Genomic DNA, 13,504 nt, shown 5'->3' on the forward strand with positions numbered 1-13,504 from the left:
GGGACTGGAAGACTGCCCTCGATAACCTGTCCCAACTAGGTTCGAGGGTTTGCGTTTCTGCCGGTTTCTTGGTAAGTTCAGTACAGTTATGCACCGTGTGGCGATCAGAGGCACAATAGGCACATAGGCCCTGTTCCCTTCTCCTCCTTCTTTCTTCAGGCGTAAGAGAACGGCGAGTAGTGCCAATTTGCATGGGCTCATCGTGAGGTTTGAGCGCTGTTGAAGGTGGTGAGGAGGTCCTTGAAAAGGAGGTACGCGTCTTTCTTCTTTCCTGGCGTCTTTCTTGCATCCTGAACTCCATCTGAAGGGCGGCCGTCATCAGATCCTGCAGGGAAGTAGGCCGAGGAAAATGAGCCATTTCATCTTTTAATTCTTCCCTAAGACCTCGGCGGAACAGAATAAATTGGGACTGCTCAGACCAACCCGTCTCCATGGCCAATCTCTTAAAGGAGGAGATATAAGACAGCACATCAACTTGTCCTTGACGAATGTCCATCAAGTCTTCACCAGCTGCCATTGAGATTTCGGGTCTTTCAAAGGTTTGTTTGACATAATCGATAAAGGCATCGAAATTCTGTAGGACAGGGTCATTTCCGGTTACTAGAGGGGTGGCCCAAGCAAGAGCGTTCCCTGTCATATTAGACACCAGGAATCCAACCTTGGCATGATCAGAGGCGTAGGTGCGGGTTCTGAAAGAAAAATACACCTTGCAAGCGTCAAGAAATTCTTTCAGGGTCTTGGGGGAACCATCGTACTTCCCCGAAGACAAAGGCATAGGAGGCAGGTCTGTGTTGGGGGGCTCCCTCACTGCTACCATTTGTTTTAGCAGGTTGTTTTCGGTCTTTATATTTTGCATTTCTAGAGAGAGGCTTTGTACTGCAGCAATTAGTTCCTGCACTTGCTCAGGAGTTGCCATGGTTGTTGTTTGTTGGCGTTGCAAACTGTCAGCACCCTCTTCTAATACAGTTGTAGTACCCTTTTTTATCTCTTCAACCTCCTCACCTGTGGAGTCGAAATCCTCCTCAACTGGGCTGAGCGCTCGATGGGCCGTGTAGTCCTTTTCTTTTTTCCGAGGCTGAGCGTGTCTCCCACAAGAGGAATCCACAGAGAGAGCGTGTAAATGCGCCCTGACCGTGTCCCACTCCCGGGAGGGACAAAAAAGGGGGAAAAAAGCCAGAATAGGCAAAAAAACCCTGGAACCGGCAGGTATCCTGATGGCAGCTGGGCGTGTAAGCAGATGATCAACGGGAGAAGGCAGCAACAGGACCCAGCAGGATGTGTACACTCCAGCAAACACCGGAAGCGAAAGTAAACAAAGCCAAAGGCAGAAAGCCGGGCACGAAGGCGGGAAAGTAGGGAGGAGGGAGAGAACAGAAGGCGGGGACCGGAGAAGGACCGGGAAGAGTAAGAGAGGTGAAAGAGGAAAGGCTCGAGGAGCAAGAGGAAAACAGCGTGTAGCAAGACCGCGGCCGCGAGGAAAAGCAGCTGACCGTGGAAGGTTGCAACGCGCTGGACCCAGGGAGAGGAGTGGTTAAATACCGCTACGGTCCTCCTAGCGGAGAAAGACTAGACCGCTTAGTGAACGTAGCATCAACGTGCCGGAAATCAGGAAGTTCGTAAGCGGCAGCGGGGCCAAAGACGCCAGGTGAGAAAGCGGCGCATGACACCAGCTAGGTGATCGATCAGAATTATCTGACAGAACAAATGTTGAGCTTTTTTTAGAATGAAAGCCCAATGAAAAAATCTAATGTCAGGACACCCAACACCTCCGTACTCATATGAATTTTTTAATTTACTAATAGATATTCTCCTTTTCTTTTTATTGCCCCACAAAAATCCTAAAAGAATTGCATTTATGATTTTTAAAAAGATGCTGGAAGAGGAATCATTTGTAAGTACTATTATATTAATGGTGCCAGCATGAACTTGATAGATTATAACCTACCCCACCACGTTAAATATAATAGTGACCAGTTTGCTAACAAATAGCACAGCCTAGCTAATAGAGATTCCATATTAACTTTAACCATTTCTGCATTTAAAGAAGTTATGGAACTCCGTAGATATTTAACAGTTCGAGCTAAATGTATCCAATTTATGTTTCTAGGCATATAGAATTTAGTAGCAACATTTCTGATTTGTCTTTATTTATTTACAGCCTGAGATGTCTGAGAACAGCTTTTTAGTATCAAATAATTTGGGTAGATTGACATTGGGGTTTCACATAAATATTAGCATATCATCCACATATGCTGCAAGTTTAACTTCATATTTATCACAGGCAATACCAGGAATATCTCTATTACTTCTAATAAGTTCTAATAATTGTTCGAGAGAAAGGATGAAAAGAATTGGTGATAAATGGCACTGTCGCCGAGTGCCTCGCTGCAATGAAAAAAAGGAGGAAAAATGACCATTTGCAATAAGAGATGTTTTGGGATCAGAATATAGTAATTTAACTAACGATATGAAGAAGTTACCCCATCCATGTCATTTTAATGACTCAAACAAAAATCCCATTCCACCCGATCAAAAGCTTTTTCTGCATCAATGGAAATCACTGCATAACTTTCATTTTGCCTCTTTTTGGACATTTCAATGCGAATCCACAATTTACAAGGGGATGCACTTTAAAATGCATAGAAAAAGGAACCCTTTCCCTCAGCCTCTTTTGCATCCACAGGGGGAGATTTGGTATTTGAGAGTATCATTTCTGACTCTTTCATCCACTGTTATTTTGATTGGGACAGCAGTGATATGGACCACTCCTGTCCCACTAGTATTTATGTCCCTAAACAGGGTTGGTAATGCCTTTTTTTCTTTTTACCTATTTCACAATGACATACCCTCGAACGGCCTGCCACTGTGCAATGTGCTTCCAGCACCAACACCTTGGAGCCTGTCATATATTATTATCGGGTGCATGCAAAGCGGCTGGCCAACACATCCTTTGCACTGCCACCAAAAAGTGCATCCCCTGCAAAGTATTTATTTATATACACATTTTTGTATTTTTACCAGAGGGGGTGCAGGCTAATGTATGGATGCTTAAGAGCTCACTGGCATTATCATTAGCAGCCAGCCTCAGACACTGCATTAAATAAAAAATATGCATGTTCCGGTACAGAGACGCTGACTACAGGAATGTGAAGCGCCCACTGACAGAGTGGCAGGTGAGCAAGCCACTCTGTCACTGTCAATTAAGTTGAATGGAGCCCTTATGAGATGTGCTAGCAGGAAAGAAAAAGGGCGGGAACAGTCACAGGCTACTTCTACACTCATGGTTGCCCACAACCCTTTGTCAAAGTCCAGAGTGCTGAGTGCTGATTCACAAGTACTGTCAGTGTGGCCCCTGTCACAGTGGCAGTGATTGTGCTTGTGCTCACCTGGCCTGTATTTTGGATGGCCCAGGGCCTCTAAACTTTAGATGAGGAGGCTGAAGCCTGTGACTGTAGTGGGGTGGTCTAGTGGGTCCCTGGGACCCTGCATAGCCTTTCCAAAAGTGAATGCTGTATAAGCTCCCAATGTCTGCCACCTTTGTGACTTTAACTAAGGCTTATTTTCTTATGGGCTTGGTTCAGTAACAGCACTATGTATAGATGTGCAGGAAATACCCCCATTTGCATGCAGACAAGCCCTCCCCCTACTCTGATTCTGGTAAACAGCCTGAGCAATGTTTTCTTTTACTATTTAGCTGTGTACAACCACTTATTACCAGTAATAGATGCTGCCTCAGAATCGAGGAGCAAGCAGGCACTTTGAGTATACATTGTTTTATTGGAAAACACTCATGAGCTCATTTTGCGCCAGTGAGTAGTGGTGGTGGGGACCCGTTACGTACAGACATATACGTAGGTGGCTCACCGCTGCAACATTTTGTCATTTGCACAGCAGAGTGTAAATGTGCAGAATAGAATGCCCTGCACAGTTGCACTCCACATGTGCAAATGAGTAAACGCTGCCTACCATGCTCGCATGGCAGGCAGTGTTTACAATTGTAATTAAATGCTGCCGTCCAAGCGCACATAAAGCCTGCAGACTCTATGGGGATCCCGAGCATTTGCACTGGTATGAAAAAGGATGCTGGTGCAAATGCTGCGCTATTTGTATGGGGGAGAGGAAGGGAGGCAGAGGAAATGCAAGTTGCATTCCACCCCTCCTCTCCGCCATGCAAATGAACAGAAATGGGCCATAGCATAAGCAAAATGCATAGAAGCCTTTGCACAAGGCGTATCCACATGTTGCTTATGCTATGCCCCAACGAAAATGAGCCCCTCCCTGTCTGAGCTTCAGTCATTCCAAGAAAAAGCTCAGTAGTGCCATCTTTCTTTAAGAAATTTCATGTCAAATAGCGAGACATCCATCCACATCTAAAAGATGCTCAAGAACCGCCAGCATTTTTCACAAGTGCTTGGAGCTCTTCTTTGTGGCACTGCAGTCTGCACCTGTTATTCTGTTCATAACCATACCTCAAAGGTCAATGGGGGGTGCAACTTTTTTCTTGGGTAAAGATAGGGTGAGAATTGATCAGGATTACTGGAGTTTATGTTTATGTTTATTATTAGGCATTAATAGAGCACACCTGGTACCCGAAGGCTGATGGGCGCAAACTAACACACAGGAACCATAGAACGAAGAAAAGACATGGCAAAGATCAGAATATTTATCAGCTAAAGCGCATGTGTATGGAAAAACTCTCCAAGCAAAAAGCAAGGTCTTCAACTGCTTCTTAAAAAGTTCTGTCGAGGCTGTAGTTCTTAGCGTGGGCGAAAGGGCATTCCAAGTGATTGGGGCTTCTGCTTCGAATGACCCCTGCCAGGCCTTTTTAGAGTTGCTGCGCGGAACTCTAAGAAGATTGGTATTGTCTGATCTTAAAGACCTGCTGTTATGTTTCATGACAATGGCTTCTGTTTATTGATGACCAAATTCATTCTCCAACAGTAGATATAACATAACTGTCAAAGAAGTCACACAGAACACAATATTTACTGAATAGGTGTCTGGATTTTAAACAATGCTACATGTTTTTATCGCTCTTGGAAAGATGAGAGATGGAGTATGCCTTATCGTAATGCCAACCCGCGATCTGTTGATAAGGCACTGAACCTTTCAGATGGTCCTGGTGCCAATGGCCTACTGTGATACAATTACTACTGCTCTGCAGGAGTATAGGGCTGAATAGTGACTAAACCACCTACTCAGCCCCACACTCCTACTAAACCAACAGTGAGCCCAATGACACGTGAAGCAGGCACAGCACAAGGTTGAGGGCAGGCTTTATCCTCAAGTGGAGTGTGAGCTGATAACAGTAGCAAAGCAAACATCTTTAGTACAATGGTTCCAAAATAAAAGAATTTCCAATCAAGATTCTATTAAGAAATAGGAGCTTTAATAAAACCATCAAAGCAACAAACTAAAAACACTACAAACCCACTGCTGTAAAACAAGCCTAGATAATGCAGAACTTGGTGTGACAGGGAACTCTGGGTTGATCACCAGTGGTGTTCAGGCAAGAGACCTTGCAACAATGTGAATAGTTTGAGGTTATGTATTTGTAGAAATAAGGAAGAGAATGGGGGCTTAGAAGTCACTATGGTCTCAAAAGGTGGACTAGTGGGACAGGGCCTCATCACAGTTCTTTCGTCTTTCAGCATTCAAAGATAAATCAAACGTGGGGATGCCCCTCCCCTTATAAAGGAACATTTTCACAGGGGACTGGTCCAAAGCACGCCTGCTATAAGGGTCCAATGCCTGCTGTTGTTACAAGTGCCCTTTGCCCTATGACATCACATCCAGGGTGCCTTGCATGCACAGAAATGGGGCGAGGAGACAGGAACAGGGAGAAGACATTAACAGAAACCAAGATGGCCGACCTCTTCTCTCAGCCCACCCCTCCCTTCTTGCTACTCTAACTCCATCCCATTCCCATGCCTGCTAACTTCAAAGGGTCACTAGTGCACAGCAGCCTGCTGTGAGAGTAGTTTTGGCATTTCGAGAACCAGTTCTCGGGAGATCTCCTGGAAAGCGCTTCTGTAAATGTGGGAAAGGTTTTACCTTCCTGCGGGATAATGAAAGCAGCATCCTGGCAGCATCATGGCCATGGTTCCACATGGCTGTAGTGGAGATAATCAGACCAGACACTTATACGCATCAGTCCTGTCCTAATTGGACCCTTCTCACATGAGTTAACAAAAGTGAGATACCAAATTGCTGTGGCTGTTTCATTTTGTACTATGCGTAGCCAACATTTCAAACAGGCATTGGCTATATTTGATGATTTACATGTCACCAGACTGGCTAAGGCATACAATTATCATTTCAATCAAATTGCCTGTAAAGCTCTCTGGTTCCCAAAAACCTGTAGTATATCACCCACGGTACTTCCCTTCTCCTGTATGAGTTTTTCTCTGTTTTTGCAATCATTTGTTTAATATAACTTCAAACCTCCTGCTAAATCCATACTGATCCACACCCTATTCTATTCATAACGTGTTATGCATAAGCATAGCCCTTTGTTTGACCCTTGCAAGCTCCTGTTGAGCCCATGAGCCATGCACACTCATGCACGCAAGTGACCCCTCAAAAAGAACTGGAGCAACATCTGGCGATGAAGATGGTATCCTGGGGTTATGGGGAGCCTACAATCCCTAGGAGAAAGCATTACCTCATGCAGAGGTTAATGGCAGCACCTTGCCTGTACAACAAGCCAGAGAGGGAGCCAAACATTGCAGACTGCTGACTGCCTTGCGGACAGCAAAGCCTCAGGAAAGACTGACTAACTGGCCAGGTAATAGATAAAGTGCCCCTTTTCTCTTCACTATGTGCCAGCCTCCTACCTATAAGGAATCAAACGCTTGATTGAGAGCTTGGGAGAGCGGAGTATCCATTACATGTGCTAACAAAAGATCTGTAGAGCTACCCTGGGCTGCAACAGTGATTTCTGGCTACCTAACTAATTCAGCATGCTGCCCCCTTTGACTTAAATCTGCCATAGATCGTCTAGCTGCCGGACCAATACAGTGCATTAACTACCGTGAGATTAGCATGCCTTAGTGACAGTCCAGATACTTGTGTGGCCCAAAAAGTCACACAAAGGAGCACCCACACCATACATCCTGACAGGAGAACGCAATCCACCGTAAGGTCCGTAGAGAGAATCCCCCAACACCCGGACACTGCATAGATGCTCTCAACCAACCGGCAAGTATGAATTGCAGAACAATACACAGTCCAAGTGCAACCAAAAGTATCCTCCCTGTACAATATTGCACGGTGCCCACCCAGGGACTAGACAGATACTGCAATAAATCCTCTGCTGAAGCAAACCATCTAATACTAGCCACAAAACACTGTAAGGTCAGAGAATAAGGCAAATTACCTGGGGGTGTCATAGTGGTTTGCAAAGACTTGTATTTAATTCACAAACCTCAAACTAAAAATGTAAGGATCTGTCGGAATGTCTGTAAAATGTCAATACTCTACATCTGTCCCTTACACGATAATTAAAGAGTCGTAATCAAAAGTAAAGTTCTTTCACCAGGAGAATGATTCACCTTCTCCTGGTGTCTTAAAGGAAAGTGCATTTAGTACTCCACTCTCTACCCGGGGGAATGACTCCCTTCCCCTGGCCTTGATTTACCTACAGTTCCAGAAGTGGCCAGGAGGAATGACTCCCTTCCCCTGGCTTCTCTGATAATGTTCAAGCTGGTTCCAGGGGGAATGACTCCCTTCCCCTGGATAATGGTTTCAACAAAGTTCCAACTGTATCTGGGGGGAATTACTCCCTTCTCCTGGATGTTAGTATCAACACAGTTTTATCTGTGCCCAGGGGGAATGACCCCCTTGCCATGGGTATTAGTTTCAACAAAGTTTCAATTCAGGTCAGGGGGAATGGTTCCCTTAACCCGTATTCTTAGGTAACTTCAACAACAGTCCCAGGCTCTCCTTAGCCTGTCAGTCATCTTTCCCACTGTTTGGAGGGTTCCTCCTTCCAATATTCACATTGTACTTGTTTGGGTCCCAGACCCTGTTTGCTCTTCCTTTCTTGTCAAACCCATTGGTTCACTCAACTGCCATGAAGAGGATGACTTGTATGCTGACTTTGATTTGTGTCCTGGACCCTGGTTTCTTTTCTTCTTTCATTAGGCCCACTTGGTTGACTCTCTTCCCAAGTATTGCCAAAATAAAGATGCTTCATATTGTTATTCTCATGTCTCTCTCCCGCACCTCCAAGCTCATACCGGCCCCCGTGACATTCCCTTTGTCATTCATGTTAGCCTGTGGCTCCTCTCCACAAAGTCCTTTGTCAGTTTTAATGTGTCTTAAGACGACTCTAACGTGGAAGTCTCTACCGTTCCTGTATCTTCTGTGAGCCATGCTTCATAGTTCCTGGTAGCCACCTCGTCTCAGTGCTGGCTTCGCTGTTAATCATCATGATTTGGGGGATCTTTTTCTTGCCAGTAATGGAGTTAGTCACACTACCTGTATTGTTAGCAATTTTCTTCATCCCATTAGAAATAACTGGTATAATGTTACAATAACAAGTAGAAGTGCTAACGTAGGGATAGAGGGGTTGGTGGAAAAGTGGCAAAGGGCTTGAAAGGGTTAGGTTTGGGGTTTTGTGCTGACTTTTATCCAGGTTGTCGTCCTTGTCCGCAGGAGGGTAATTCCTCCTCATGAGGTCCTCCCACATTAAACCAACCTCAGGGGGAATACGGGGTAGCTGTGGCACCTCCTTGGCTGCATGAGAAGGGGCTTCCCCTGGGGAGATGTGACACCTAGTGAATCATCACATACCATTCCCCTTATGCTGCTGGACTCCCCATCTCCTTCTATAGGGAATCGTGACAGAAAATCAATGTTGCCCTGTTCTTTTTCTTTCCTGTGCTCAACATTAAAGCAGAGGGGCTGTAGGTCTAAAAACCAGTGCATTATTATTGGGTTGGTGTCTTTTCTAAGCTGAGCCAAGTGAGTGGTTAATGGTCTGTTATCAACTTTAATTTCTTGCCTGTCAGGTAATACTTGAAGTGCCCAATCGAAGACTTAATGGCCAATGCCTCTACATCGATGGTAGCTTAGTTCCTTTCCCGTGGGAAGAGCTTCGAACAAATGTATAGAACGGGACGCTCTATCCCATCATACTCTTGAGACAGTACGGCTCCTATCCCCACCTTAGAGGCATCAGTTTGAAGTATGAATTTGTTGTTGAAATTGGGTGCCTTTAGTATTGGCTCACTGCATGGGATGGACTTTATTGTGTCAAAACTAGCCTGATCTTCTTTTTGCCATTGCAGCTTTTGTGGTTCATCATTTTTTAACTTGGCAGTAAGACAGGAGGTGATGGCAGAGTAATTTGAAATGAACTTCCTATAGTAGCTGTTAAGTGCCAGGAATTATTTCAGATCCCTCTTGGTTTTTGGGGCCGATGTTGTCTGGAAGGCTCAAACTTTTTCCACTTGGGTTTGGAGTAGCTCATTCCCCACAAAGAAGCCCAAGTACTTCACCGTTGACTGGGCTAGATGACACTTTGTGAGATTGATGGTTAAGCCCACTTCTCTGAGTGTTCTTGTTATCTCATAAAGGTAGAACATGTGGTCCTCCAAGGTATTACTATGGATCACTATATCATCTAGATATGCACCACAAAAAGTGGAAAAGGGCAGCAATATCTGATCCATAAATCTTTGTAAGGTTGCCAGTGCGCAATGGAGTCTGAAAGGAAGGTCTTTGAAGTGAAATATTCCTCTTGAGGTGGAGAAGGCCGTCTTTTCTTTCTCCGTGGGGTTTCATGGCACCTGCCAATAGCCCTTGGTGAGATTAATCATGGGGATATAGACCGCCAATCTCAGTCAATCACTGCAGTCATCAATCCTGGGCATCCGGTAATTGTTGAACTGGGATTTAGCATTTAGTTTCCTAAAGTATATACTAAACCTCCAGGACTGATCAGGTTTTGCGACCAGGACTTTTAGAGAGGACCACAGACTTTGAGAGGGTTCAACGATGCCTGTGGCAATCATTTTCTCCACGTCTTGGAGGACTATTTTCTTCCTGGCTTCTGGAATCTTGCAGGGTGTAAGATTGACCACCTTGCCTAGGGGCGTGCAAATACAGTATTGGATTCCTTTGTTAAGGATTGCAATCAGGCAATACACCTTGGTCTCAGCCTAGTATGCAGTGCGCAAATGAAATACTTATTTTATTGTGTCTATAGGTTCAATATTCTGAGTGATATACCACTCATATCACACCCCTTCTCAAAATACCCCCAGGTCACAATGGACCAGAAATCTGGTTGGTTCGTAAAGGTAATACATATTTATTTATTTAAAATTCAAATCAAACACAGGTTTTAATATATGGGGCACCAATCACCAATGTGGTGACAATACAATTAAGAAAGGAGGTAAGGCAATTGAATTCACTTTTTAGAAACACAGAATATAAACACAGAGAAAAGAACAGTTTTGACTTGTTTGAAAGATAGCATTTAAGTTAAGATTTCCCCCTGCAAATTTCTCAACTCACAAAGAAGCAATTCTACACAGTTGTAAGTAAGCAGCAGGTATTCAGGAACAAAGAACAGTGTACAGGGTTTGAATACAATCTTCCCTCCCCAAATAAGAGAGAGAAACGTTTTGGAAATGTTACACTTTTAAAATGACCTTTGAAAATGGCTGAGCAAAACAATGAAAAGTGGGCAAAAGTCTTTAAATCAATATAATCTCTATGGGACCAGCACTGAAAATATCCTAACAAACATAAGCTATAATATGAGCAACAGTACACACTTTGAATCAGAATGGAAGTTTGGAAATAGATGAGATTGGAAATCACATGTGAAAAACTGCAGAAATGCAAATTCCCGCCTAATTTTCACTAAACGGTTTTTAAGAAAAACGAGTCAAATACACTGTTTTTGGATGCAGTGAAATGAGGAAGTTATGCAAGTTTTAATGAGAGGTTAGAAAAATAGAACAGAGAAAAACAGAAAATTGGTTTTGAAATGACAGGTTGAATTCACTTAAACTAGATTAATGGCTAAGAAAAAGAGAATGCCACCCATGAATCTCCACAGTCACTTGGCCACTGTAACCCTTCACGTGGTGGATACCCCGGTTTCTTTATGGGAATTATTTTATTTAATCCAAATCACTAATGGCTTATGGTCTAGTAAAACAAAAATGAAGAAAAATCAGCGCTAACACTCGGAATCACAAATAGGGTTGCAAGAATGGTTCTGACAATATTATAAATTCTTAAGTTAAAGATGAGATAGGTTATAGATTGGGATAGGACCAGGCATGGCAAATATACTATCGTTTACCATGATTCCTATTGATAATTACAGTCCACTTTAATTTAATATTTTAGACCGTCAAGAGCTCTGGTCATCACGGATCGGGTCTAAGGACAGCATGGTGCATCTGGTGGAATTGGATCAGCAGACTAGCACCTCGGACTGGACTGGCACCTCGGACTGGGCTGGACTGGATTGGATTGGCCCTTCTGGTTGCTGGACACTGTAGATCAGTGGGATGGCGGGTTTCAGCAGGCAAGCCTTTATGGTAGCAAGCCAAACTGGATCAAAATGTTCCCTTAAGTATTGGGATTGCTTCAGAATTTGGGCCTAGCTGAAAAAGAGTTCAGCAAATGCTGAGGCCTTGGCTTTGCAAAGAAATCTGGAATCAGGGACAAGATGGAGGATTCAGGAACAGGGCGTCACGCAAAAATCAGGATGGAGTCAGGAATCAGTGTGTATCTGTGTGTTGTGAGGTTCCCTTATTTATCTTGCCAAATGACATCACTCAGTTTATGGTAGGGGCGGACATACAACCCACACCCACAAGACTATGATTGGTCAAAGGCACAGTTCCCGCCTTGCTCTTTGCTGGTTGGATGACAGAAAGGGTTGTCATGTTTTATGATGTGACTGGAAACCTCCCATACTTATTGGGACCAAAATGTAACTTTCCCACAAATACATGTTTATATACTTATGCCCTCTAAGAAAATCAGATACATAAATTACATATTTCGTGGGTCACATTTACATCCAACTCCCAAATCGGTGGGACCTGGTCTTGTCTTTCTATGGAATTTTGGCAATTTTAATCATAAAGATTTGGCCTAAAAATTCCTAATTTGGTACATATATGTGCAATCACCCCTAGAACATGGGTACACAATATTAGATTTGCAGCATTAATAGTTTCTGTGCAATTAATCATTTTTCATAACTTCAGTTCCTTACGCAGTAAGAAATCCTACCAGGTCTTCAAATGGCTAGCATAAGTTCAGATTTATATGTATGTATTTTTCACTTGTTTACTTATTTTTGCTGCCAAGTTAAATGTCTTGAAGTTCAGTGGCAAATGAGCATTTTAAATCCAAAAATCAAAAGTCTGTTCTTTTTTTCTTCCTTCACAAGTGTGAGCAAATGGCAGGTCCTTTGAAGTTCAATGAGAAGCCTCTCCTAGCATCCTACCCCTCCCCTGGAAGGAGGAGTGTCCAAGCCTTCTATTGTCTTTGCCCGGGGCAAAGATGAATGTCTAATGAAGCGCATTGTCATGAGTATGTGAGGCCTCCCAGCAGCAATTAGTCCTTTCCTGTTTCCTGCCAGCAGCGAAGAGTCAACCTTTTCCAGGCTGAGGACTGTCAAAGCAGAATTGTTTTTTTTTTAAATAGATAATTAACTCAAACTGGGTTACTTTAAGTTTCACCTAAATCTTTCATTTAAACATATAAAATGAACACAGTTTATTGGTGGATGTTTACATTAGCAATCCTTTGACATTTCTTAAAGGATTAAGCCTTTAAACAAAACATACTTTCACAACAGGGGATTTTGCACTTCATTCATAAAAAGCACATCAAACTGCTTTCTTTAAACCCAATTTTCCTATGCAGCACATACACCCTTTTATTCAGCTTAGGTCTTCCCTTGAGTGCTGGGATTGTTTGCAGTCTGGATACATGTATCCTGCCTTTGTTTAGAGTTTCTCTCTGCACAGCTGTTTCTGTTACTTGTTGCAATTTTAGCCGCATTTCCACCCACCAACCCCTCTCCCCCACCGTGAAAGATGAAAACAAGGGTTCCTGGGCTGCTTTTTCCTTAGATACAGTTTAAAGAGCTGTCAGTCAATGAGACCCGGTTCCCCTAAGCCACACTGGATGATTCTAGGCATTGCAGTACACTTTTAATCTCAATGATTCAATGGAAATAAATGGATCTAGTGCCAAAGACAGCACTTTTGAAGGTTGCAAAGCTAACATTTTAAAAGGCATTTTCGGTTTTCAGCACAATTCTGCTGCTTTGCTCCATGTTGAATGTGGCAGAACCCACTGGCATGCTCCTGCAGTGATATCTCTGTTTTCACACCCACCCCCTGACTGTGTGTGGTAGGGTGTGCCCTTTTCTGGGTTGTGGCCCAAACGCAGTTTTGAAGATTTTGGCGCACAAAGGGGTCAGCACATCCATTTTGGGCTATTTCTTTCACCATTT

Source organism: Ambystoma mexicanum, chromosome 12 (genome assembly GCF_040938575.1).
Source record: "Ambystoma mexicanum isolate Mex_15411 chromosome 12, UKY_AmexF1_1, whole genome shotgun sequence".
Taxonomy (NCBI): Eukaryota; Metazoa; Chordata; class Amphibia; order Caudata; family Ambystomatidae; genus Ambystoma; species Ambystoma mexicanum.